The sequence below is a fragment of the Tupaia chinensis genome, unplaced genomic scaffold, assembly GCF_000334495.1.
Source record: "Tupaia chinensis unplaced genomic scaffold, TupChi_1.0 Scaffold000226_1, whole genome shotgun sequence".
Taxonomy (NCBI): domain Eukaryota; kingdom Metazoa; phylum Chordata; class Mammalia; order Scandentia; family Tupaiidae; genus Tupaia; species Tupaia belangeri.
Window position 1 is genome coordinate 1,433,968 of NW_006159701.1, and position 11,493 is coordinate 1,445,460.

General features: G+C 43.0%; 1 pseudogene; it reads left to right on the top strand.

Annotated features, from left to right (window-relative positions):
* The first annotated feature begins 9,697 nt into the window (after positions 1-9,697).
* On the top strand, positions 9,698-9,994 carry LOC106734805 (heat shock factor-binding protein 1 pseudogene; annotated as a pseudogene).
* Positions 9,995-11,493: the final 1,499 nt, after the last annotated feature.

Genomic DNA, 11,493 nt, shown 5'->3' on the forward strand with positions numbered 1-11,493 from the left:
AGTGAATTGGGGCTCATCAGGCCAAGACCAAAGGAATCAGGGTGGACAAAGGCCCTGAGGGGAGGAATGAGCTCGTCCCATTTGGGTGAGACTCTTGGCCAGAGAGGCTGGAGCACAGTAAAGGAGAGAGCACGCATGCCCAGAAGCTGGGTGAAAGTAATCAGGCACCAGAACACACAGGGCCTTGCAGGGAGTGTTTGGAGGCAGCCTAAGATCAGTGGAAGGAAGTCCCTGTGGGGTATTTAGCAGAGGTGTAAGTGATGGGGTCTGAGCTCCACTTTGAAAGCTCACTTTGGTAGCTGGGGACAGTAAGGTAAGGAACGACCAGGTGAGACACTACATAGTCATGCCAGGTAGGCAACATGGTAGCTTGGACTTAGTAGCTGCTGTAGAGGTAGGAAGAAATGGCAGATTCAAAGTCTCTTTGGATTAAAAGTCAAGACACTTGCTGATGGATGGAATGTGGGGGTAAAGGAGAAAACAGAAACACCTGAAATAGAAGCTAAAATGTGCATGCAGCCATGTGAAGATTATATATATATATTCTCCCTAGGTAGCAGACCCAGGGTTGGGTGCTAGATAGAAAAAATAGAAATCATCACAGGTAACAAAATAATAGTCAATGCCCCACACTCATGAATTTTACTTTCTAGTAGGGGAGATGGAATGAAAAGAAATAACTAACAAGAGAAGAAATGAAAAATAAAAACACCTTCTATAGACAGGTGTTTGGCTTCATGTACTAAAATGACCATATGGATTCTCATGGGTTGAGGAAAGACTGAGGCTGGTCTTGGGAGGTGAGCTGCACATTTTGCTGAATACGTTAGCCTCCTTCCCCGGAGGAGAGAGTTGCACGTCTGGTGAGGAGAGAGCCAGGAGGGGTCTTGGTGTAGAAACAAAGGCACGAGCTTTTCGTTATGGAAATGGGGTGGTTGGTGGCCTTCCAGGAAGACTTGACAATGTCGATTGACTGCGTAAGAGTTAATAACTACTCCCAGCCCAGCCAGCTGGGTTCAGTTGCTAAGCAACTGCCTCCCTGGAGTTATATAATATGTAAGAGAAACACTTCTTTTCTTTTTTCTTTTTTTTTCTAAATGGAACACAGGCTTCCTAGGTGACAGAGGCTTTTCACCTTCATGTTCCTGATCTCCAGTAGATTTGAGTGATCGAGACAAGAGAGTGGTTTGGGGATAGTGTTCAGTCTGCCCTAACCAAGGTGGATATCTCTGTCCAACAAGGAATGCATTTAGAGAAAGAGGTAAATGGCAAATCAGTGTAGTTCTCCCTGACGCACTTGGAATTCCCAGGAAATTCTGACATAGTCCACTCTCTCTCTCTATGGATTCTCCAAAAGTCTTAGCTGGCCTCAAATCTCTCTATAGATTTGACCAAACTTACAACTTGATTTGAGCAAAAGGGAGAAGGGACTAATCTACCCAGGGTTTCATTAGCTCGCGCAATTATCCATCCCCTTGGTCTTTGAGATCACAGACACGTATTGAATAAATGACTCATTCAACGCTCATGAAGCAGTATTAGAGAAGGAGATATGTTCAGAGATGAATTACAGACTTTTAAAAGAGACATAACTTGGTTTAAGTCTTGCCTCCTGCTGGGCATATTATTTAACCACTCTGAACCTCAGTTTTCTCACCTGTTAAATGGAGGTGATAGTTCAATTAAGATGAAGATAAAACTAGTCTTAAGTGTTTTGCAAGGCCTTGGCCAAGGTCTAGTGGATAATACATGTGAAAGTCCACATAGTTTTAGAAATGTTGAGTGTCCCTAGAATTATGTGGAGACAGTAAACTTAGACTCAGGGATTCAGAAGCTTATGGGGTGGACAGTATGGCAAGGCCTCACATGTATGAACAGGAAGAGTCTTGGCCAGGTCATGCTACTATAATAAAATACCACAAACTGGGTACTTTGTGAAGCTTATTTATCACAGTTCTGGAGGCTAGCACCAGCAGGCCCACTGTCTGGGGAGGGTTGTGGTCTGTTCCAGAATGGAGCCTCGTGGTTGCATCTCCTGGAAAAGATGAACATGGTGTCCCAACAAGGCAGAAGATAGAAGCATAAAAAGGGTCTAGCTAGTTCCCATGAGCCTTTGTACAAAGGTTCTAATCTCATTCATGAGGGTGGAGCCATCGTGACTTCATCATCTCCTGAAACCCCACCTTTTAATGCTGTCTCATGGAGTTTCAACATGCATTTTGGAGAGGACACAAACCTTCAAATCATAGGGACCACAGGTAAGGGAAATTCGTCATGGAGATGGGACAGAAGTTTCATTATACGTGTGTCTGATTTGCATAATAGATACATTAGGAACTGACTTGTGGAAATCCCCCTTCTCACTAGAGTCTCTTAATTTAATCATTCTCAACTACTGCAGGAACTGGGAAAGTTTTAAAATGCACAGATGCCCAGACACCTCCCCCCCCTTCAGACCCAGGGAGTCAGAATTTCTGCTGGTAAATTCTGAAACTACTCTTTTTTCCAGGTAATTCAATTGAATATTATAGAGTGATTTACTATAGGTCAGACACCATGCTAAGAACTTCGTATTCATTAACTCAGTTATTCTTCAGGGGAACCCTGTGTGATGAATACAATCACTTCCACTTGGTAAATAAGAAAGATGACACAAGTTATCTCAATACCTTCCCAAAGCCACACAGCCAGCGTAGAGCTGTGGCTCAACTCTAACTCCAAAAATCTCACTTTCTTTCCTTTTTTTTTTTTGGAGAGATTTTCACTATAGGGCACGTGCGCTCGCCAGACAGACAGACAGAGAGACAGAGAGACAGAAAGCGAGAAATCACCCCCCAAAGGGGATGGTCACGCCGCAATCCCTTCTCCTCCGTTCTCCTCTCGGGATCTTGGGCACGCACGCACATGCGCCCGGTGTGCGTTTTAAGCCACCGGGTCCGGGACACAAACCACGATCGACTATGTGGGAGTCCAGTGACATAGCCATTACGCTAACTGCTGGTTCCCCAAAAATCTCACTTTCAGTTATCTCAACATACAGCTTCTCCAGTCACATTGAAATGGTGATTTAAGGCAAATAAATCTGTTTACTCACAAATTAACAAAATGCAATTATTGAGTAAAACAAAAATCACTTTTCTACTTGCATTAGTCAGCATCCTGGATCCACTGCTTAGGCAGAATGTGATTATGGCTTAACCAAGATGTTGCTCTGTCATGCCAGTGTGGGTAGTCCAGAGCCCACAAGGCAGCTTTGGAGTCATCAGAGGCCCAGGCTCTTCCAACTCATTGCTCTGCCGTCCTCAACCTCTGACTTCCTTCACATTGTCAAAGATGAGTGTTTCCGCTCTTGTCATTATATCTTCCTTCCAACCCATGGGAAAGGGGAAAGAGGATGTGGAAGGCACTTGCTCGTGAGATATTCACTGAGTTGTAGGTTCACTTCTACTCACTTCCCATTGTTCAATACATAGCCACGTGAGCACACTCAGTGGCCAGAGAGGCTGCGAATGTAGTGTATATTCTAAGTGGCTAGCTAAAATGTGGAGGTTATATTATTAAGGGACAGAGGTGGGGTAAGTTCCTGGGGGCAATTAGCAGTCTTCCCTTCATCAGTTCTAGGGTAATTATTCTAAAGAACTTGGGGAGACAATAGAATACTCAAAGAGTCATTGGGAATTTCATGGCAAGTCCAGACTACTGAGGACAAGTTAGAGATTACCAGCTCTGGATAAGTCCCTAAAATAAGACCCTTCATCCACTAGTAAAATGAGAAAATAGAAGTCTGGGGAATGGAAAAGGCTTGCCCAAATGCTTTGCAAATTAACAATGGAGAAAAATCAACCCTATGCCAATCACTGACCAACCTTCTGTGCTTACTACTGTGGTGGAGCTTATGACTCAGAAATGAAGACAATGATTTATATCCAGCTCTGAAGGCATCCAGGGTCTATTCTTGAGTAGGGACTGTACACATAGCTAACGTTCACCTTCTCAGTCAATCACTAGCCCAATGTCTCCAGCATAGAGAATCTGGGAGAGAGGGAGCTATCCAAATGGGTTTAACTTGTGTGTATTCATCTGAGAAGAAACCCACAGTTTGATGACATTGGAAGCTACTCGAAACAAACTTATGACTTAAGGGAGAGGCAAAAGCAATCTCTTTAATTACGTTGGTTTGATTCATCTACCTGATGCTTTTTGGAGGATGTTAATTTAATTGATTCTCTTATATGTGAAGTTCCATTACCTCTGGATGTTTCCAAAACATATTTATGTGGCAAAACTTAAGCAAAGAGAGGTACATCCATGGCCAAAGGCAAGGATTCATTACACACTGCCAGTGCTTTTGAGCAGTTTGTCGAATTCCCTTCTGCTAATTTGTACTCTCAGTAAATGGGTCGAGTCCTCTTTCAGCGTGCCAAGATTGCAAGTTGTTGTAGCGTCAGCCCCACAGGCCTTCAGACTTCACATACATATAAAAGAGAAAGGGGGCTGACATCTGCAGAGCGCTTCCTGTGCTGGTGATTCTCATCAGTTCCCACCTTTTCTCTGTTTCTCAGGAGTGAGGATTGACTAGAGTGACTCCTTCAAATCTCACAACCATCTTAGACCAGCAGGTGAGGTGGTACTTCAGGTGCTGAATTTCTTTTCTTTTAAAATTAATTTAACTGAATTGATCTGTTTAGAATTATTTTATTTAACTTTATTTATTTATTTTAATTTGATGAGAGAGGGACAGAATGAGAGAGTGAGATAGAGGGAAAGTGAGAAAGCAAGCCTCTAGGTCCAGGACTTGAACCATGGTTGACCATGTGGGAGTCCAACACCTTAACCATCACACCACCTGCTGGCCCCCAAGGCACTGAACTTCTACATAGGCTGCTGCTATTCAAGTCCTGGACCTGGTGGCTTGAAAATCCACACTGGGCATGTGTGTACATGCCCAAAATTCCGGGAGGAGAATGAAGGAGAATGAAGGATTGTGGCATGGGCAGCCCCCTGAAGGGTGATTTTTTACTTTCCTTCTCTCTGTCTCTCTCTTTCCTCTCCAGCAAGCACATGCACTGTAGGGCAAAAAAAAACAAAAAAACAAAAAAAAAACTCTGAAAAAAAATTTTTAAAGCAACTCACAACAGTCTTGTGAGCTTGGTGCTGTTTTTATTTCCATTTTACAGATAAGGAAAGGAGATTCACTGGTTAAGTTACTTAGCCCTGATCATGCCAGGAGCAAGCAGCGAGGGTGGAATTGGAGTGTAGCTGCTTCACAAGCCCTCCCACAGCCCTCTCCTTCCGTCTCCCAGTCTCAAGCCATTTCTTTCCCCTAACTTATATGTTTCCTTGTAATTTCCCTCCTCCCCTCCAGTATCGCAACACTGGAGGTGGGCTTGTGTGGGCACATACAAGGGCTTTTCAAAGAGTTCATGGAAAAGCATATTATGAAAAACTATGCATGGATTTCAAAAACTTTCATGCTAAAATAAACATGGACTTTTATTCCATTTTTCCTTGAGCTTTTTGAAGTCCCCTCACGTGTGTTTGTATGTGCATATGTGTTTGTATGTGTATATGTGTTTGCATGTGCGTATCTTAGTCCAACCAGGCTGCTAAAACAAAATACCATAAACTGAGTGAGTGCCTTATAGACAACAGAAATTTATTTCTCACAGTTCTGGGGGCCAGGAAGTCTAAGATCAAGGTATGGGCAGATACATGCCTGGTGGAAAGTCCATCCCCTTGGGTCATGGATGGCAGAGTTTTTACTGTGTCCTCACATAAACAGAAGAGGCAGAGGGTCTTTCTTGGGCCTCTTTCATAAGGACACTAATTCAGGACCAGCAGGTAGCATACTGATTATGCTGCTGGACTCCCACGTAGTCAACTACAGTTTGAGTCTCAGACCTGGAAACCCGAAACTCGTGCCGGGCACATGTGCTCAAAATCCCGAGAGGAGAGTGGAGGAGAAGGGATTGTAGTGTGGCCGTCCCCCACCCTCCGGGGGGACTTATTTCTCACTTTCTGTCTCTCTGTCTCCCCAAGAAGCGCATATGCCCTAGAGCAAAAAATCTCTCTCAAAATAAGTAAATAAATAAGGACACTAATCCCATTCATGAGGATATCTCATGATCTAACCACCCCAAAGGCCCCATCTCCTACTCCCATCACCTTGGAGGCTAGGATCTCAACATATGAATTAGGGGTGGGGATGGAATATAAGCATTCATACCACATCAGTGTGCACGTGTGCACATATCTGTGTTCGTGTGTCCCTGTGTGTTTGTGGTATGTGTAATATTTCTGAGCACTGACTAGATGCCAGCCATGTTTGTTGATACTGGAAACCTCTGCCTTTCCAGGGTTCACAAACTGATAGTGAGTCCCCCTTTCCTTCAGTTCTACATCAGGTCAATAGTCAGGGCTGGTGGAGTCCTTGTCACCCACTTCCTGGCCAGTGTCACTTTCCTTTCCTTCGCCAAGATCTCACCATGCCTGACCTCTGCAATGCTCTTCTACCTGAGAAGAGGTGAAGGAGGTGAGAAAAGAAAATATGGTGTCACGGGCATGGCCCAGCTGTGGACTCAGTTAATGTGGCTTTGAAGACCAGCTCGGCTATGGCTGTGTGGTCCCTGTGTGTCATCAGCCTTCCCAGCCTTTAGGCAGTTGCCAAATACGTCATTTTCAAAGCACTTCTCTGATCCTGTCTGTCCCCTGATTAAACAGACTGGGCACCTCTGTATAGATCAAACACAGCATTTCCCGTTCCCATTATCAACCCTCGTTCTCATAACCACTCTCCGTGTGAGTCAACCTGGATGGCTCACCACCTCCCAGACACATACCCTACCTCTCAGCCTTTGATCAAGCTGGATCCTCTGGCTGAATTCTCACCCCCACCATCAGCCCGTCAAAACCCCACCTAGAATCCCAGCCTAATCCAAAGACTTCCAAGCCTCCTCCTGACCCCCAACAGGACCACAATCCTCCTTCATGAATCTCATGGCTCCTTGCATCCTTTCTCATGTCTCATCTAGATTTCACATCTCAGTAGACTTCTCCTTTCTCCCTGCTGACTGTAAACATTTCCAAGGACAGTGAGTTTTACTCAGCTCTGAGTCCAACCCTCTGGCAGAGCCTAGCATAGGGTAGACACTCCATAACTGTTAACATGATCGATGAACACATCTCTGGTGGTGGAGGTAGAGGGTACTGTTTGGAAGCATCACCTTGGCAATGACTCCTTGGACTCTAAGACCATGCTGCTACACTTGGTGGAAACTGCCTTAATTCTTCTTAGTTTCCTCCTGATCATATATTCTGTACTCACTCATACTTCTGTCTACAAAGGGACTTCAAGTAGTTAGTAGAAAAATGAAATTGAAGTACAAAAAAATTGAAATCAATGCATAGTTTTTGTTTGTTTAGTTTTATGCTATAGAGTACATACACTCACCAGAGACAGATAGAAAGAGACAAAGAGAGGGAAAGTGAGAAATCTTCACCCCAGGAGGATGGCTACACTGTCATCCCTTCTCCTCCATTATCCCCTTGAGATTTTGGACATGCATGCACATACACCTGGTGGGATTTTCAGGCTACCAGGTCCAGAGCTCAAACTAATCATCCATGTGGGAGTCCAGCAACTTAACCACTATGTCACCTGCTGGCCCCAAAGGTTTTTTATAATGTGTATTTTCCATGAATTTTTTGAAGCCCCACCACCTTATCTTTACTTATATTCCTTTAAACAAACAATTAAACAATTTCTGATACATGTAAAAGTAGAAACTATTGCTAGATGATCTCAACAAGAAAAGGGAAAGGTCACTTCCTCATCCTCCTTAGCCACAGAATGGTACAGATGAAGAGGCAGAAAGGTTCCCATGGGTCTCCATAAATCCACAATGACACCTTCTCTAACAGACAGTAAAGGAGGCATAGACTGTCTAAGGAATGCTCCTAACCTTTGAGATTGATGGATGAGAAGGCTGCCCAGCCTCATTCCCAAAACTCTCCCCTGAGGCCATGGTCAAACACAGAATCCTGAGTTAGAAGGACAGGAAGGTGACAGGGGTTAACTCTGATATTCTTCTCCCGGTAAACAATTCATCAGTTTTATGTCTTACTTCTCTCTGATGAGGTTAGTGGCGGAGGAAAGGGAGAATTTAATGATGATGTGGGCGGAAGGGCAGATCTTCTATTCAATCACAGCCATGCAAAAATAGAGCGGACCTTTAGAAGAATGATCAGTCCCTAGATGATTTAGAATATTCTCTACTAACCGTGTTATTGAGCCTGCCTGTGACAAATCATTAATCAACATTAACGAAAGTTTAATAGAAATAATAAAAAAGTTCATACCAGCATGAATAATTTTCCTTAACTGTAATCCCTCAACATTTAGTTTTCAAGTTTGTAACAAAGTTTCTGCATATACCTCTTTGGGGGGTTTTATTTTCAGCCAGCAGCTGAAGACAGATTATCATTGTAGTTCCCCCTGGTGGAGCAGTTCCTAAAATTGCCCAGATGAGAAGTAGCTTCACTGCAAATCTGTTCCCTTGTGATTCACAAAGGAATAGTCAAGGTATCTGGATCTAGAATATCTCTAGGTCCTAGAACACCCTGGGGTACATATACATGCCCCATAGATATTTGTTGAAAGTATAAATGATGCGAGCAATCACAACTTACTCACCTTCATCTACATATGATGCACCTTTGTCTAAAATTCCTTACCCTTCCCTAGAACCCTCCAGACTTGTACGATTTTCATGGCCCCTTAGTGTCAGATATGTTTCTGGCTAGACAGAGCAACCAGAGAGAGACAGAAAGAGACAGAGAGAGGGAAGGTGAGAAATCATCCCCCCAGGAGAATGGCTACACTGTCATCCCTTCTCTACCTGTGTTTGTTTATATTCTCTACCTCTCCCACCAATCTCTGAGTCCCTTGAGGCAAGACTATTTCTTATTTATCTCTCATGTAATAAGTAGGCACTACAAGGGGTCTTCAAGTTCATTAAAATAATGTGTATTATGAAAGAACAATGCATGGATTTCAAAAAACATTGGGCCAATATAAACTCATACTTTAATTCCATTCTTCAAAAGTTTTTTAAAGTCTCCTCATAGAAGGTGTTGTCATCTTGAATCAATGACAACAGTTTTATTCTTTGTCACATTTTCCCCTCTCTGGGACTAGTTTCTCTATGGAAAATAAGGCTGTAAAAACCACAAGAACACTTACTAAGTACATGATATAAGCCAGGCACCGTTTCTCACTACAGATCCTAGGAGATGACAAATTAATAGCTCTCATGTCATGATAAGGAAGCTGAGATTCAGAGAGGTGTGGGAGTTTGACAAGAGTCTGAAAGGTAGCCATGACTGGAACCTAGGTATATTTCACTCAAAAACTCATGATCAGGTAGGGTTACTTTAAAGAGTCCTGACCAATGTAGATACCTTCAAAATGGAAGACATGGGAACAGAGAGAGTGAGTGAAAGAGAGCATAAGGCGATGTTTCAATCCCTTTTTCTGGTCATTTACCCTGCATCTTCTGAAGCAAAAGAGTTCATACTGCCATGGTTTTGCATGGGGAAATTTTTTTAAAAAATTTTAAAGTGTCTTCTCAAATGTTTGAAATATTAAAAGCCCACTCTGAAGGTCTGAGAAACCACTGCCAAGCTGGGCACCAGGGAGATGGCCAAGACTGATCCCAAGACCATGCCGGACCTGGCCTCTGCAGTGCAGAATCACTTGCAACAGATACAAGATAAATTTCAGACCATGTCCGACCAGATCATTGGAAGACTTGGTGATATAAGTAGTCGCATTGATGATCTGGAGAAGAATATCACCAACCTCGTGACACAGGCAAAGGTAGAAGAACTGGAGAGTGAAAATGAGATACTTGCCACACAGAAGAGTGGAAGGTTGCTAATAATTGATCCTGAAATCTGGGACACCGAGAGGAGACCAGCTGGCTTTCTGAGCTAACTGCTATGTATAGACAGGTTTTATATGATCAAGTATACATTCTTAATCACATCCTATATAGCGAGTTTAAGAGTGGTTTCTCCCAGTGTCTTGAACATGTTGTCTTCACATTTGGGGCCTCTGCCAGTTGGGCTATTAATTATTAAACACTACAACTTTGACAGTTCCTGCAAAAGAAATAATTAAAATGAAAATGAAAAAATATATATTTAAAAGCCCACTCTGTATTTCTAAGGTCCTTCTCCCATGACCTTTGTAAACTACTTTTCCATCCCTGTATTTCATTGCTTTTCCATATGTACCACAAAGATTTTATCAGATGTTGTCATCTAATAAGTATTTATTGAGCATCTACAATGTGTCAAGCACTGGAGTTGTCGCAAGGCAGAGTACATAGTCTCTCTTGGGGCTTTTAGGTACATGGGGAATTGGTCATGACACCAATAATTACATGCATAACTTGCCACTGCTACAGGTATTTGGAAAAAAAATATGAAGGGCTGTAAAAATAATGGCTACCACAAATATAGCACTTAATACATACAAGTCGCAAATCTAAGCACTTTGTATGCATTAACTCAATTAAAAATTGCAGCATTACAAAGTAAATGTTGTTATTAACATCTCTCCTGTTTTACAAATGAGAAAAGTGAGGCTGAGAGAGACTAAGGAGTTTTTCCCAGGTCACATAATTGCTAAGTGGCTTAACCTGAGTCTAGAAAGTCTGACTCCAGAAACTAGGTGCTTAACCACCAAGTGCTATTGCTTCCAGAATAGCTAAAACAGGTGTAAATCTAGTCTGGGGGTGGGAAGTATCTTGAGGAAGTATCTTTTTGCTGAGAGTAGGAGGATATGACAGTTTACCAGGTGGAGGGAAGGCAGAGAGGTGTTCTGCCAAAGGGAACTGTGTATAGGAGGGCTCCAGGCAGGTTGGAGCGCATCAAGATTGCCAAAGACAGGAACAGAGATGCTCTAAAGAGCTGGATCCATTTTCTGGACCTCCTGACAGCTTTCTCAAGAAACTTCACAGCAATTCGTATGGCGATTTGGTGCAATGTCCTTGCCAAGCACACTCCATCGTTCTCTCTGCCTCTCTCTCTCTCTCTCTTTCTCTCTCTCTCACCCTCTGATGAAAAATCTCACTCTAAGCCAGTGTGACATATGCCAATCAGCAACCCATTGGGTTTGCTGAGTGAACAGACCCATGTTATGTAACTAAGAAATATCTGAGCCACCAGACCTGGTCCCCTATTGCCCTTGTTTTTCTCTTCATTATTCCTTTCCATTGATGAAATCTGCAGAGATCTCTTATCTAAAGAAAGATGGGGCACCATGCATTTGGTGGATTTTGCTGCCTTTCCTAGTTCATAAATAGGTGTGGCTGTCTTTGGCATAGTCCATCAACCTAACGCTGCCCTTGACCACTGCTTACCTGGCATTCAAGGCCCTTTCAAATCTGGTTACTTTTTTTAAAAGAGAGATTTTTGCTATAGGGAGTG